This window comes from Heterocephalus glaber, unplaced genomic scaffold, assembly GCF_053883595.1.
Source record: "Heterocephalus glaber isolate CG9 unplaced genomic scaffold, H.glaber_assembly_v1.0 deba00001594, whole genome shotgun sequence".
In the NCBI taxonomy this organism is placed as follows: Eukaryota; Metazoa; Chordata; class Mammalia; order Rodentia; family Bathyergidae; genus Heterocephalus; species Heterocephalus glaber.
The window spans coordinates 15,960,477-15,978,118 of NW_028258369.1; the positions used below are offsets into that span (position 1 = coordinate 15,960,477).

Genomic DNA, 17,642 nt, shown 5'->3' on the forward strand with positions numbered 1-17,642 from the left:
GTGAGAAGGTCACCCTTGTACTGTTGGGTAGCAGGTTTTCTGTGTCAGCAAGAGACCTAAAAATAGAAGACAGAGTTTCTGATATGCCCTCTTCTCTGCTAACAACTAGGACAGCGGCTTCCCTACTGCAAAGGAAAACCCTAGAATTAGGGTGCTTGTTGTGTTTACAAGTGCTCACATTTGATTGATAGGTCCCTAGTGATTATGTAGTATAGTACTTTGATATCTTATCTCATGTTACACTAAGTGTCTTTGTAATTCTGTGTAATTAAAAAGGCATTTATTACACTCCTATTGTATATAGTATGCTTATTGAGAGTGCTCCTTAAGTCAAGAATTCAGGTGAAAGCAGTTTGTTAGGAAGATGAATAATACACTGGATGGGAACTGGAGAAAAGAAACAGGGTAGAAAAGGAAGACAGCAGAAGGTGTATTTAATAAGTTTATTATCCTCTGCTGATAAATGAAGCTTTATCACTTAACAATTATGGAAGGTGCTATAGGCACACACCTGAACTCTTCTGCCCAAGAGGAGGAGCTTTGGTAGTTTACATCAATTCCTATTAATCATTAGGTGAAAGTACTCTCAGGAGTAATTAACTCTTCTTAACTTGTTTATTTATTTATTTTTTTGGTACCGGGGATCGAACTCAGGACCTTGCACTTGCAAGGCAGGCGCCGGAAACACTGAGCTAAATCCCCGGCCCAATTTTATTTTTATTTATTTATTTATTTTTTGAACTCTTCTTAACTTGTGATCTGCCACGAGGATGGGAAAAATAGCTTGGGCCAAAGAAAACCCTCAAGCAAAGAAAAGCAGTTGCTGCCATTTGGAAGTCAGATTTTGTAATAATCTAGTATGGAATTGGGAATATGTGTGAAATGCTGATACTGGTGCCTTATAAGATCTCAGAAATACAAAAGTATACTTCATCCCTGCATTCAGTAAACACAATCTGTGATGAGACTGCAGTGGGATATGATAATAACAATAAAATTTTAAGGGAACATGTAAGAGGAAGCATTGAATTGTGCAGGTGGAAGGGAAAGGACAGGAGAAATTCACTGCAGACAGTGTTAGGGTTTAGATAAAAAATGACCCCCAAAACTCTCATGCACTCAGAGGCATGGCTTTTGGAAGGTGATTAGATCATGGGGATACTACACTCATAAGTGGATTCTTCCACTAATAAGTTCAGCTGGGGAGATGGAGCCTGGTTAGAGGTGGGCCATTGAGGGATGACCTTGAAGGGTGTATCTCCCTACCTGACTGCTCCCTTCTCTCTCTGCTTCCTGGCTCCCATGATCTGAACAGCTTTCCTCCACCCAGGCCCTTCTACCATGCCTTTTTTGTCTTGGAGCCAGCCAATCAGGGACCACAACTATGATCCAAAATAAACCTCTCCTTTTTTAAATTGTGGGTGCCAGGTGTTGTATCTCGGTGATGAGAAAGTGACTAAGATGCAGGGTTAATATATCTTTTCATATGTCGAGGGGGAAGACATGATTTTGCTTTATACTGAGTATGTATCACTAGCCAAAATGTAATCAGCAATTGAAGACTGAACCTACATTATTGTTCTTTATTGCATATCCTCCATTAAATTTGAAGACACCTCAATTTTGAATTGTTAGAGGTTTTTTTTTTCTTTTTCAAGACAAGGTCTTGTGATGTGGTTCAGGCTGGACTTGAAGTCACTTTGTAGCCCAGGCTGGCCTGGAACTCATAGTGATGCTTATGTCTTAGACTCTCAGATGCAGGGATTACAGGTGTATACCTCCACATCCAACTGTTAGAGATTTTTAAAGTGATGTAGAAAATGCCCCGTGTCTGCGTCTTGCTCATTTATTTCTATCTCCGCCTAGTGTGAGGAGATCTTTGGCTCTGAGCTGATAGACCTGTCCCTCCAAGAATGAAGAAGTCACATAACCTCCTCTCATTCACTATAGTTGAGGTCACAAGTGAAGTAGAGGAAGTCCTTCTCCAGCTAGATACCATCACTTCCTCTGAGCCCATGATGATAAGCAGCAGTGTCTCCTCTGCCCTTAAAAGGGTGATAATTTGAAAACATGAAAGTCTGGGTGATCTGCCAAAGAAATAGAATGCATTCTATATCCATGATTCTTCCCACTAGAAGCTGGATTTTTTTTAGACATTAAAAAGGCTAAAATTCTGTATGTTCTGCAAGACACAGCAGAGTGGCATTGTAGAAATAAAAGTCCTTTGATGAGAAATAGCCTAATTCCCAAACCCTCAAGCAATGCAGGTAGAAAGTCTGCCAAGTCAAAAGGCAATCTGCTTAAGAGCATCTTCTCTCTGGAGGTTAGCTGGGCTGAGGGATACCTCTTCAAACATTCACTTCTAGTCTTATGTGCTGTGCATTTGCAAGCTCAGACACTGGTAGCTTGCTCAGGCCACCATAAAGAACAGTACAGTGGTTAAGTAAGGGAGCTCCAGTGCCACACTGCCTGGATTTGACCACCTGCTCTGCCTCTCACACCTGTGCCAGCCACAACAATTGAGAATCTTAGTTTTTAGATCTGGAAAATGGGAGTTGATTTTGTGGGGAACTAATGAGAGCACGGATGTATCACACTTGTTGCCTGTCACATTATGAAGCACACATTGCCTTTGCAAACCCACTCATACTCCATATCCTCTCATTTTCCCCTCTCTCTTATTCTTCAGCCATTATCAAATCCTTTTACTCTGAACTTTTAGTCTCTATGGCATAATTCCATATATAGCTGCATGATTGTATTCATAAGAGCTTGTATTGCTCAGATTGTTTTAATGACTGTTATTTGCTCAGGAAGCTGATACACTGCTAGAGGACAACAGATGTCTGTCACTGCTTCTAGAACTTCTCAAAGTCCCTCTAAGTTAGGTGCATCATAGTGTCTTTCCCAAATATCTTGTGAACAGTTTGTACCTTGCTACAAAGATCATTTTGACTGTGTACACAGGCAGCAAGTCCTTCCTCTGCTTAAGGAGAAACTCAATTATTTCAGACAACAGTCTTCTTAGTTCTGAAAGAATGCTACCCCAGCAAGCAGACCTGGGAGCCTTCTCTTCCTTGTTCTCTGAGCAAGTTTAGGCTCTTTATATGTGTTGGAGGGTAATAAAGGGAATAAAATGTAGACCTCAGGCTTCAGATTTAGAGTTTTCTCTCACTACATCCAAATGATTGAGACTGTTAAATAAAAACATCCCCAGGGCCAAGACAGTAAATTATGCCAGGAAGTATACTAAAGGAGTAGATAAAATGCCAGCTGGAAAGGGCATGCTTTTGGTATATTAGAGTCAGCATTTTCCTAGGATATGTTTAAATACTTACAAATTTATACTGCATTGAGATAGAAAAATGACTAAAAAATGTCAGTAGATAGAGACAAAAGTGCAGAATGTGCAACCCATGAAGGCAGCAGTCTCTGTGGCCCATCTCCTTTCCTCAGCCACAAACTGTCCCCTGCCACCACCACCCCACTCCTAATGTACCAGTTCATTTCAATACATCTCAAGCAGAAAGCTGTTGGGTGATTGGAGAGAAATCAGCTTTGCTTGCTCGTTTAACTATTCATCCAATATTTATAAAGGATTAAAAATGTGCTCAAATTGGGAGTGTAATGTTGAATAATAAACAGACCCTCAGGAACAAATACTCCAAGACCCATACAGGCCTCCAGGATCACAGACTTCTAGAATGGCTGTGTAACTGAGAAATGGATACATGCCTAACTTACGAGCTTGGTATATATTTTACCACACAAGTCATTTAGGGCCTTTATTATACCACTAATGGTAATAAGGGAGACTGACTGGATTCAAAAGCCAGCTCTGCATCTTTACCAGTTGTATGATTATGAGCAAATTGGCAAACATAAACTCCTTTTATATTTTCCTATCTGTAAAATAAAGATAATTACAATATACATGCACTTTTCCATAAGGTTATTAGGAGGATTAAATGAGTCAATATGCCAAGTTCTTAGAAGAATGCTTCACAATTAGTAAGAACTCAATTAATATTAACTAACATTGTTATTAGTAACTATTTCTGGGGCCCTACAATGAAAATGATGGCTAGATGGGCACAGAGAGGAATAAAGGGCTAAGAAGGCACAGCCTAGACACCAAGTCTCTTTATCTCCCTTCATCTTTTGTCTAAGAATTGTGCATGATACCTTTTGTATTGATCTTCTGGGTATGTTTAAAACACAAAATATGCAAAATATTTTCCTATTCAAGCCAACTGAGAAGTAGTTTTGATAAATCTCTGTCCATATGATGTATTCAACATTTTGAATACTTTAGGAAAGTCTTGGTGGTGTGTCCTGATGGCACAGACAGGACAAGTGTCAAAAGGTTAAGGAGCCTGTTAGCTTCGTAGTGACTGCACCCAGGATCAGAATATGACGGAAGAAGTGGCCCCTCTGTGGCAGATAACACAGCACTACTTCCCCAAGAAAGTAAGACGGTTGGATGTGAACTCAACACTGCTTGTCTTCCCCTCCACTTACAAACTTATCACAGTAGAGAAATGATATTTCTCTCCAGCTCAAGGATAATCTCTCCATCTATAATATGAGATTGATTCTTCCTGTCCCTTTGAGATCCATGCTCTATCACCTGTTCTGTTTTGTACTGTACTTTCAATCTCTTTTCCCTTTGTTCTACAAACACCCTCTTCTTGTCTTAATTTAAAAAAATATGTAATGCCTCCATTTCACTTAAACTCTTTAATAGCCAATCTTTCTCTTTCTCCTTGGCATTTATCAAATAAGAGTCTACACATTTTCCCTCAAGTTCTCAAATCTCATTTATTCTACAACTAGCTCAATCTGGGCTTTTGTCTCACTATTCTAGAGAAATTGCTCCTGTGGATGTGAAAAATGTCTCACTGGGCAAGTCAAAGGGCCTTTTCCCTTGGAGCTTTCCACTCAGCATTCCTGCTGTCCACGGCAGGGTTGATGTCCTCATCCTCAAAACTCTTCTCTTAACACCAGTGGCTGTGTCTTTCTCTGGTTTTCCTCCAAATTTTCGAGCATTCCTCTGTATTCCTTTTTGAGTCTCACACCTGCCTACTTCTTTAATGTTTTATGTTCATGGAAATCTTATCCTTATTCCTCTTCTCTATTCATGGTACACATTCTTGCTTAATGATCTTAGTTAATACTATAATTTTCAGGTGACTCCCATTCCTACATTTCGAGCCCCAATATGTCTTCTTGGCTTGAGACTAACATTTTCAACTGTAAATTAGACATCCTTATCTGAATGTGTGGTAGTCACCTCAAATGTAACATGTGCGAAGCTGAACGCACTGTTTTCCTCCTCCAGCATCATCTTCCTCTTACATCTCTAGTAAACTAAGTCACAGTCTGTGAAACTGCTCACATGGGGTCCTTGAGTCAAACTTCACTCTTTCTACAGTACCCTTCATATTTTGTCTGATGCAATTTTGTATTAAAATTATGTTTGAAACTGAACCCTACTTTCTAACTCCATTGCCACTGGCCAAACCCAAACTTTTATCACCTCACTCATAGGTGATTATCAGGGCACCCTGTTAAGGATCCAGTGGATCCTTAGAAAGGCATATTGAATTATCTCTGACAAAACGCATCTCGTCATGCTCCTTTTTTCCTTACAAACCTTGTTTACTTCCCTGTTACCTATTGTTAGATCTATTCCTTCATAATCTCCCTCACACTCTGACACTAACTTTACTCTCTAATTTATTTTTTGACTTCCTCCTTTCTTCTTGTAAATAAACTCACCCTTGGTTATCCCTTAAACTAGACTTGTTCTTTTCAGACACAGAGAGTTCCCTACCTGAAATTCCCTTTTGCACTCATAAAACACCTACTTTCTGTCAAGGTCCAATTCAAATACAATGGGTCCTTGACTTACAAGTGAGTTCCAGAGGGATGGTTGTAACTCAAGTAGGTTGTAGGCCAGTGTAGCTGAGATCTGGATGTTTACCTGGGTACACGCTATAGATAACAAGAGGCGGATGTGTCTTCCTTTAACCTAATTAACCCAAGTTGTTCCTATGTCAGCCCGGTCGTAACTTGAGGGTCCACTGTACTACCTCTTTTATGGATTTTAGAGTTTCTTCTTTTTCTCCTCTGTGGGTTCAGCTGTCATGTTTCAAGTGCTCTTTGGAAAGAGACAAAGATTACCACTGTTGGTGGGTGCTGTAGTTGGGCCTTCAGCTCATCTTTAAAGATTTTGGGTTCATTGACTTATCTGGGAGAGTCCTGCACCTTGAAAGCTACTTTTAATTTTTTATAAAGTTGAAAGAAAACGCTAATGGAGAATTTCAGAGCAGACTAAACCACACACTCACTGATTGGAAGGCAGTATAAGGGCTATAACAATAAAATGAGCTTGTTATTACCTATGTAGTCAGAACTTCCTGGCAATTCAGGTATATCCAATATCCAGTTAGTATTATTGGGTGCCTTTAGTTTTATCTCCTAAACACTGCAGACACTGAGTAGGAGAGTTGCCTCAGGCCAGTGAGTTCATTTTGGGAAGGTTAAATGCCACCATCCATCCTTTTTCTAGTGTTGGGCATGAAAAATAAAGCTTTTTATAAATGGGATGCTAGCCCTGAAATAGTGATAGAATAGAACACAGTAGGATAGTAAAGTTCCAGATTAAGATGCTGGAAAGTTGACAATTTTCCTTTTACTCATCTTCTTCTTTGTACCTAACACTGTGCCTATATGCATAATAAATGCTTGATGTATGTCTATATGTGAATGAATCCACTCAACATAAGCATTAATTTCCTATATAAACAGGAAGTACATAAAAACTTGGGCTTCAAAGATAAGTTAGATTCAGCCTGTGGCAGAAAGTTGAATGGCTGTGTTAAAAATACATTCAATAAAGTATTACAGATTGAGAATAAGTATCACTGTCATCATTCTTTAATGATGTACATTCCTCACCATCCTAGGCTGTATGTATCTGGAAAGGGAAAGTATTGTTTGTCTAAGTCGTGTTTGGCAGCAAAATAACTTTTCCTTTCTCCTAAGTAACAAGAGCAGTAAACAAAACTACAATTTTTTTCTATTCAAGGAAATGCAGTAAGGAGCCAAATGAGATAATGCATAGGAAAAGTCTTCATGCATTTCAAATGAATCACAAATATTGGTGAATAATAACTTAATATTTTAGTTCAATTTCTCATATCTGAGTTTATATTAGTACTGATTCTGAGATTAAAGATTGATATTTTATTTATTTGATAAATGTTTATTGGCTATCTATCTACTTTCAGATGTTGCAGGTACCATAGGTAACAAGATAAACCCAATCTTAGTCTCCTTGAATTGGCATAAGACTGAAAGAGACAGGGAAACCCAAAGATAGACTCAAAACTGAGCATGTAGGAAATGATGCACCTTTCTAGAAAAAATTATATGAAAGCTGAGGTCTGAAGGATGAGTAGAGAGTAGGCTGGTGGAAAAGCAGGCACAGTGTGGAGAAATGGAAGTGCAAAGCACCACAAGCAAAAGGTTTGAGAAAGATGAAACAGGCATTGAGCCTGGAACACAGAGTATAAGGAGATGACTGGAGATATGGAATAAATATTTTGAAATGGAGAATTCCTATGCTCCATCCAGGTTCCCTGCATCCTGTTAACCATTTTTTCTCCTTTCACCTCAGTATTCTTTGGCTTCCAGTAGCCAGTACTTGTGGGGTTTCACAAAGGACTGTCTGCGACCACCAAAGCTCACTTGGTCACATGAGAAGAGACAGAAGTGTTTCTGAGATACAACTGCACCTATCTGCACACACATTGAAGGCAGTCCGTAACCAATAACTAATAGAAAGAGGAACAGGAAACTCCAACTTTTGTTTCCAATCAGGGCAATTGCAGGGTGTATCTTACACTCGACTTCCCCTAGGGGATCCTGCAGAACCCATACTCTGTTGGACTTGTCTGTGATTACACACCTGCTTGGCCTTCTCTCTTCCTTGTCTGATTTCTTCACTCTTATATGGTTTTCTTTGTTGCTTATCCTTGAAAGAGAATTTGCACACAGCATCTGCTTCTTGAAAACCCAACCTCAGACAGGTATAGACAAGAACCTTACCATAAAAACCCCTTTTAAACCATGTGCAAACATATGGACTTTATCCAAAAGTTATGAGAAATCCCAGAAGAGTTTTGAGAGCCATGAGAGGCCTAGAACATGAATACAAGGATTTTAAGCACTGCATTCCCTCGGGTGACAGCTCTGCCTGCTTTTTCTGTGCATTCCGATAAAGATATAGTCAATCAGCCATCTGAGAGCAGCTGCACTATGGATTTTCTAAAAAAAGTATAGGAGTTTATTTCTGATCTTAGCTTTCCTTTAGAGTTTCTTTGCCGTCTTTGCACCTGCCACATCATCTGGCAGAAGTCAATAACTTTTCAAAGGTGCTATTCTGAAATTTATATGGCATATTGCATGATATCACTGATTGACTCTTTTAGTTAATAACCTTAAGTTCTTTATTTCATTGCTGAAGCGGATAATTTATTCTGGCACTTATATGAAAAATTGGGCACCAAGGTACCTGCTCATTTGAGACTTTATGTATGCACTGTTTCTTATGGCATATATTATTAGCACATGGCTCCAACTTCTCATATACTTATTATATTCTTTGAATCCGTGGGGGATTGAAGAGGCCCCACAATGAAGGAATAATTCAAATATTGAAGCTTCAATATATAGATCCATTTCCAGTGAACTCCATAAAGATTAAATATGTATTGGTAACTCTTAAATAAAATTAGCCAGGAGAGATGTTTCTCCTTAAGGTAAATATATTGTATTGCTGAAGAAATTTTTATTTAATGGGCTTTGGAATATTTGCCCCCAGTGTCAAACTCATGCCTTCTGTGCAGAAGGCCCTGATTTGAAGGAATCAAAAATGAAATGGAGTGTCTCTCTGTGAAACCCACAATGTTGTCTCTCTGTGTATGGTCTCCCAGAAGGACAGCACAATGCTATTGTCACAGTTGCTCGACTCTTCCTGCTGCTCTTTCATACAATGCAGGCCCATGCACATGAACAGAAAGTCATAGAATGCTGCCTGATATAATCAGAATTTAATTGCTTGGCTTTCTCCTGGCCCAGGTCGAAGGCCAGCATGAAGAACTGCTCATTGAGCAAGCCTCGCACAGGTAGATCATGCAGTTCAACAGCACGCCAGCCTTCTCCAAGGCCTGGGACACTGAGTGCTGGCCATGCTCACAATGTCATTGCAATTCTGCTCCATACTGTCCATCAGCTGCTGGTACTTTCTCTGGATGTGGCAACACTTTGCATTGCTTAGCAGTGCCAGGGGCCTGTGTCCACATCTGGCTCTCCCAGGCTCAGATTGTCTGAGCTGCCAACCTTACTCAGCTCTTCTCTCTCCTTCACCTGCTTCACCAGTGACTCCCTGAGGAAGACGATGCCCACAGCCTCCTCTCTTGTCTCTTCAAATCCCTTCAGGGAAACTTCACCACCAGACACGTCAGCAAGAGGCAGCGTGCAACTATTACCACTTTTCCAACACATTTTGGAAAGACAGTATATACTTCATTTGGAAAGGAATTCTCAGAATTCTGGAGAAAATATTATCATTTTCTGCATTTTCTATAACATACATATCTAAGCATTCAGCAAACCACATCTCTGTCTCCAAATACTCTAAAGCTGCCCCAAGAAAATGCCGAAGCAGCTGTGATATTCGAAACAAATCTTAGCAAGGAATCCAAGTCAGGCACCAAGATAATACAAATAAATAAAGGCTTCACCAATGTATCTTCATCTACTGTGTGAAATAAATGATGTGGACCGGATGAGCCAGACTTCTCCCCTACATAAGCAAGCAGACCCAGACAGGATGAGCTGAGCGGTGCCCCCCAACAAGGAGCAAGCAGGCCCACACATTGCCCCTGATGCAAGGAAACGATTGCCCATCAACTCCAAGCTGGCTGTACATTTTACTTCCACAAAACGTGGGGCAATAGAGGTGAGAGTTAGCCAAGTGATCTGATCCTGGGCGAAGACAATACCTGAGGAGAGAAGGGAGCAACCAGACACTACAACTGTGGACTCACACCCCTGTCTGGCAGCCTACATCTGACAGATATCAGAGGGCTGATCACATTCCTCATCTACTAGCAAGATATTCTTTGACTTGGATAAAAACCACATTCTGGGGGGAACAGACAGAGGGGCCTCACCTGCATAGAGGGAGTATCAAAAACCCACAAGGCCTAAAGCTAGTCGCAAAAATCACGACTGGCTGGATCCCAAGACAGCAGGTCTTTGAAAGAAACAGCTCATTTAATAACAGGAATTTCTTCATTGACTCAAGCACTTTTTGATTTTTCTACTTTGTATTATTTTTGTCTGTCTTTCACCAGGTTTTGTGGTGGTTTGGGTTTCCCCCGATTTTCATCTCTTAGGTTCTTTTTTCTCCTTTTCTCTTTTTCTCTTTCAGCTTCTTTCCTCTTCCTTTTTACCTTTTTTCCCTGTTTTTTACCTTCATTTATAAGTTTTCTTCTTTTTCTTATTTGCAAACCGTTTCTTGTTTTGCAACTGTTCTCTATCAGTATTAATTTTGTTTACTCCCCAATAGAACCCCCATCTCACTTTCTCCTCCTTTTCATATCTCATTGATTAATTTTTCAAATCTTGCTTTTTTATTCTCCAGTTCCCCATCCCCTCTATCTTTACTAGTTTAACCTCTAAGCTTTATGAATCTCTAGATAACTAGTTAACTTTATGCTATTGCTATTGAATCTATTCTATGGTTCATATAGGTAAAGTTTTTCCATTTAGTAGATATTTACTGTAGGTCTATAGTAGGTCTAAATTTGGTTAGTCTTAGTGTTCATGCTATAATTATAGCTCTCTTCTATGGTTAAAGATGGTACTATATTGGTCCTTAGGGTTTGTCGATATTAAGTTTGTATTTTACACTATTATTGATGCTGATTTTACTACTATAGCCAAGGTGACATAGCAGGTGCTATTAATTAGTTTTCTTAGGATTCCACTATCTGGATTGCCTTGGACTCATGAACAATACTGTGGCCCATTTCTGGAAAACTATGTACTATCCTAAATGCATTGCAACCTCTCATTTTAGGTAAACTGAGATGGTTGGATCCTAAGATCAAGGAAAGGCCAATAGGTAGACATGACCAAGTGGTAGACACCACTAAAATGTAGACATTAACCAAGGAGGTCTCTATACTAGAAACAAAGATTTCCAATACAATCAACCTGCAAGCCTCAGTACACAAACACATGCACACACACACACACACTCAAAGAAACAAAAATAGAAATGAAAAGACAAGCCAATAAAATGCCTCCAAAAACTTCTAACTCCCCCAAAGCTGATTCATGAGGAGGAAACCAAAAGCCACATAGACAAATTATTGGAAATTATATCAGGAGAGATGACAAAACAGATCAATAAAGCATTTGACAAGCTCACAGAAGACAGAGGTAATAAGATTTTGGGCCAAATAAAACAATCATTGAGCCTACAGAAGACATTAATAAAAAGCTAGCAGAGCTAAAAAAAAGTTATGTAAAACATAAAGGAGTAGCATAGAAAAGAATTAGAGTCTTTAAAATTCTCCAAAGAGAAATTCGGGGGATTAAAACTTCTATGGAAAATATGGGCAGCAGAACTGACCAATGTGAGACACAGTGTCAGAACTAGAAGACAGGACTGTTGTTGGTGCCCAATTAATGAGATACCTTAAAAACAACAAAACAACAAGAGAACATGAAAAATAGATCCAACAGTCCCTAGACACCACAAACAAGATTAATCTGAGATTAATTGGAATTAGTGAAAAATTAGAACATAGCACAATTGGTGTGAAAAAAAACTGCTCACTGAAATAATAATTAAAAACTTTCCAAATATGCAAAATAATTTGACATACAGAAAAGTGATGCATATAGAATCCCAAATAGCCACAATCAGAAAAGAATTTTGCCACAACACATCATAGTCAAAACCCTAGTATTAACCAAAAAAAAAAAAAAGAAGAAAAACCCCAGAAACCTAACAACACAAGAACAGAATCTTAAAAGCAGTTAGAGAAAAGCAATGAATCACTTTAAAGTAAAATCTGTTAGAACTACAGCAGACTTCCAAACTGTAAAGGCCAAGAGAGCTGTGAGGTGTTTCACGCCCTAAAAGAAAACATTTTCCAACCTAGGCTGATATGTCCTGTAAAACTATCTTTCAAAATTGATGGAGAAGTAAGATATTTTCATGATAAAGAACACCTTTAAAAAATTCATGACCATCAAAGGAGCACTGCAAAAACTTCTCCAAGATACCCTAGAAAGAGACAATGAAGATAACAATGACAAAAGGTCTAATAGAATGAATGAACTGAGTAGGGTGAACAGTTAGGTAGAAGGGAAAGCAATAGGAAAATAAGGGAATGACATGAATAAGTCAGTACCTATCAGTAATAATTCAGTGTAAATGGTCTCAATTCCCCAATCAAAAGACACAGAGTGGGAGAATGGATAAAGAAACAAAACCCAATGATATACTGTATATAAGAAACACACTTAACTAAAAAAATCTATGGACTAAAAATATCAAAGGATGGAAAGTAATATTCCATGCTGTGGAAACCTGAAAAAAAACAGGTGTAACTATACTATATTCAGACAAAGTAGATGCTAAGCTAAAACTGATCAGAAGAGGCAAACAAGGTCACTACATAATAGTTAAGGGAAAAATCCATAACATTTATGCACCAAACAATGGCACACCCAACTTTATAAAACAAGTACTATTGGACATAAAAGACCAGATAATCACAAATAGAATTATAGTAGGGAAACTCAATAACCCATTATCACATAGACAGATCAATTAGACAAAAAAATCAAGAAAGAAAATCACAATTAAACAAAACCTTCAAACAAATATACTTAATTGATATTTACAGAATGTTTCACCCAACAACAGAATGCATATTCTTTTCAGCAGTATATGGAACTTTCTCCAAAATAGGCCACATACTAGTCAATAAAGCAAGCTTAAGTAAATGCAAAATAATTGAAATTATACCACGCATAGTAAAAGATCATACTATAATGAAATTAGAAATCAGTGACCAAAGAAAACACAAAAACTAAGCGAATCCATGGAAACTAAACAATGCTCTTAAATAAACAATGGGTTACAGAAGAAATCATGGAAGAAATAAGACAGTTTCTAGAACTAAAAGTTAATGGCAGTAAACCATACCAGAACTTATAGGACACAGTGCAAGCAGTCTTAAGAGGGAAGTTTATATCTTTGAATGCCCACATCACAAAAACAGAGAGTCCAAATAAAAACCAAGAATAATCCAAACCCAAAGCTAGTACAAGGAAAAAATTATAAATATCAGGGCAGAAGTCATGAAATTTAGACCAAAAAATTAATAAATTAAAGAATTAATTCTTCAAAAGAATAAACAAAATTGGCAAACCCTTAGCCAATCTCCTCAAAAAAAGGAGAGAAAAGACCCAAATCAATGAAATTATAAATGAAAATGATGAAATCACAAAGGTTGTGGCTGAAGACAGAAAGATTATTAGGAACTACTTCATAAACCTGTGCACCAATAAATTGGAGAATTGAAAAGAAATGAATAGATTCCTTGACACATATGAATTACCAAAACTGAACCAAGAAGATTTAAAAACCCTAAATAAACCAAAGGCAATTAAATTGAAGCAGTAATTTAAAAATCTACCAAGAAAAGCTCAGGTTCAGGTGAGTTGACTGCTGAGTTCTACAGAAACTTCAAGGAAGTTCTAACATCAATATTCCTCAAGCTTTTTAAAGAAATTGAAGGGGAAGGAAGACTCTCAAAATCATTTCTGGAAGCTACCAAACCTGATTCCAAACCCAGACAAGGATGAAACCAAAAAAGAGAACTACAAACCAATATCTTTAAAGAATGTAGATGCAAAAATCTTCAACAAGATACTGGGAAAGAGAATGCAATAAATCATCAAAGAGATTGTACATCATGACAGAGTAGGTGTCATCCCAGGGATTCAAGGATGGTTCAACATGCACAAAGCAATAAATGTAATGCATCAGATAAACAGAGCCAAGGACAAAAATTATGATTATCTCAATAGCTGCAGTAAAAGCCTTTGATATAATTCAACATCCTTTCATGATAGAACAATGAAGAAATAGGTAGAGAAGGATCTTATAAAAGCCATTTATGACAAACCTACTATCAACATCATATTAAATGTGGAAAAACTGAAAACTTTCTCTCTCAAATCAGGAACGGGACAAGGATGTCCACTATCACCATTCCTGCTCAATTACTACTTGAAGCATTAGAAAGAACAATTAGGCAAGAAAAAGAAATAGAAGGGCTATGTACAGGAAATGAACAAGTCAAATTATTATTATTTGCAGATATCACGATTCTCTACTTAGAAGACCCAGAAATCCCACCCAAAACTCTTAGAATTAATAGCCAAATTCAGTAATGTAGCAGGATATAAAATAAACACAAAAATCAGTAGTGTTCCTGTACACTAATAGACCACTGAGAAAGAAATTAGTTAAAAAACATTCAAAATAGCACCAAGAAAAATTAAATACTTAGGAATTACCTTAACTAAGGAAGTGAAATACCTCTATAATGAAAACTGCAGTACTCTGAAAAATGAAACTGAAGAATTTATCTTTCATGATTTATATCTAGATGTTTTCCCAAAGCCTCATGATTTCATAAGTGGAGTTTTGGGAGATGATTGGATTATGGTGGTGTGATACTCAGTGAATTAGTGCATTGCTGAATTTATATGTAAATGTGATGTTGGGAGCTGAAGCTTGGTTAAAGGAGGTGGGTCACTGGGAGGCATGACCTGGAAAAATGTATCTTTTTTGCCCAGTCCTTGATTGCTCTCTACTTCCTGCCAGCCAGGCCATGAGCAGTTTCTCCTCTGCAATGCCCTCCTGCCATGTTGTCCTGCCTTGAGCCAGCAGATGATGGTCTGAAACATCTACAAACTGTGAACCAAAATAAACCTCTCCTTCCTTAAATTGTGGATGTTGGGATTTTGTCCAAAAAGTGAAGACAGTAAGGCAATGCCAGAAAACTGGAAGATATCCCCTGTTCCTGGATAAGCAGAACCAATACAATCAGAATACCATAATTCACAAATTGATATACAGATTTAATGCAATCCCAATCAAAATTCCAATAACATTCTTCATGGAACTGGAGAAAACAATCCTAAAATTCATATGGAACCAGAAGAGACCAAGAATAACAAAAGCAATCCTGGGTAAAAAGAACAAAGCAGGAAGCATCACAGTCCTGGACTTGAGGTTATATTACAAAGTTACTCTGATAAAAACAGTATAGTAATGGCACAAAAACAGACATAAGAATCAATGGAACAGAATAGACATTGCAGAAATACCCCATGCACATTTAACTATTTGATCTTTGAAAAAGGAACCAAAAACATACACAAGAAAAGATAGCCTCTTTAATAAGTGGTGTTGGCAAAACTAGCTATATACATACAGAAGACTGAATCTAGATTCATATCTCTCACCATGTACTAAAATAAAATCAAAATAGATCAAAGAACTAAATGTTAAAACAGAAACACTGAACCTGCTAGAAGACAAAATAGGTGAAACTCTTGTAGTCATAGGCATAGGCAAGGACTTTCTGAATAGAACCCCATTTGCACAGGAAATAGTATGGAGAATCAGCCAATGGTATTATATCAAATTAAAAAGCTTCTACAGAGCAAAAGAAGCAGCCAACAGAGAGATGAGGCAACCTACAGAATGGGAAAAAATTTGCCAACTATTCCTCAGACAATAGACTAATACGCAGAATATATTAAAAACAAAAAAGTTAGACTGCCCACCAAAATAAAAGATCTAGGAAAAAAACAAGCAAGTAAAATGAATAGACATTTCATAGAAGAAGTATAAATGGCCAATAAAATACATGATGAAATTCTCAACATTGCTGGTGATTAGAGAAATTCAAATTAAAACAATACTGAGATTCCATCTTACCCCAGAAAGAATGGCCATCATCAAGAAATCAAGTAATAACTAACACTGGCAAGGCTGTGGAGACAAAGAATCCCTTGTACATTGTTGGTGGGAATGTAAATTAGTACAACCACTATGGAAATCATATAGAGATTACTCCCAAAACTGAAACTAGATATTTCACCTGTTCCTCTTCTAGGTGTCTTTCTGAAAGAGTTAAAGACATCATATTATAGTGATACATGCACACCCATCCTATAACATAATTTATAGTAGCTAAATCTTGAAAGCAGCCTATATGTTCATCAACAGATCAATGGGCAAAGAAAATGTGGTATTTACACACAATGGAGATAAACTTGAGTCATTTTTAGGAAAATGGATGCACCTCGAAACCATAAAGTTAAGTCAAATAAATCAGACCCACAAGCTTAAAGGTCACATGTTTTTTCTTATATGTTTCCCAAAGCATAAATGAAGAGCAAAATAAAAGGTAGATAATAGGATGTAGGGAGATAGATCTTTCTCAAAGGGGAAGGGAGTCAAGAGATCGAGGGGGCGGATGGAGAGAAGCTAAAGGGGTTTAAAAAGGGAATAAAAATGTGTTATTACAAGATGTGCTGTGGATATATACCAAATCCACACAAGGAATGTAACTATAATGTACTACAAATATATAGTAATAAAAATGATTTTTAAAAAAGAAATAAATGATATGAATCAGGATCCATTGCTTAAAACTAAGGTAGCTTTTCTATTTCCCCATCCCACACTTTGTTCTTTTTACATTTCTAGGGCTCTGGAGTGAAATAGTAAGAAAAAAAAAATCGTGCTTGCTAACTTGACAAACACTTTCAGAAAAAGGTTTAGAAAGGGACTAGTAAGGTAGATAATAGGAAACAGGACATTGATCTTTTGCAAAAGGAAAGGGGACTGAGAGATGGAGGGAGGGATAAGAAAGGGGAGGGAAAGGATTGGAAAAAGTATTAAGATGTGCTATGTCCATGTAACAATTCCCTACAGTGAATGTAATTATCATATACTGCAAACATGGACTAATAAAAATTTAAAAATGAAACTATACATTATATTTCAAAGTATGTATTCTTAATATATATTATATTTAAAGATGACACATATATATGTATATATGTCATCCTTTTTCCTTAGACATTTAGTGACATTTCAAAGACATTTCTCCTTCTGCATCCATATCCACTGAAAACAACAATTTTCAATAGTATTTTTGGAAATGTATATATCTAAATATATGAAACTTGATCATTTTAAAGCAGACGAACGTGGTGTATATTTTAATATTAGTAAATTAAAAAGCTAATATTCAATATACATGAGTTAAGATAAATGTTGCACACATTTAATTTTAAGTGAAATGTTTTAGATTCAAATTTTAAAATTTTTAATTTTAAAGAAGTTATGGGGAAAAATTCTCAGTTGTAGAAACTTCATGACTACAAGAATTATCCACTTTTGAAAGCTGCTTTAAAAAGAAAATGGCAATCTGAAAAGAAATTCTTTATATTGGTATGAA

At 37.3% G+C, this 17,642-nt stretch overlaps 1 protein-coding gene across 4 annotated transcripts in view; it reads right to left on the minus strand.

Moving 5' to 3' along the window:
* Glra2 (glycine receptor alpha 2) overlaps positions 1-17,642 on the minus strand; it is a 192,090-nt gene that overhangs the window by 158,778 nt on the left and 15,670 nt on the right. The window lies entirely within an intron of this gene.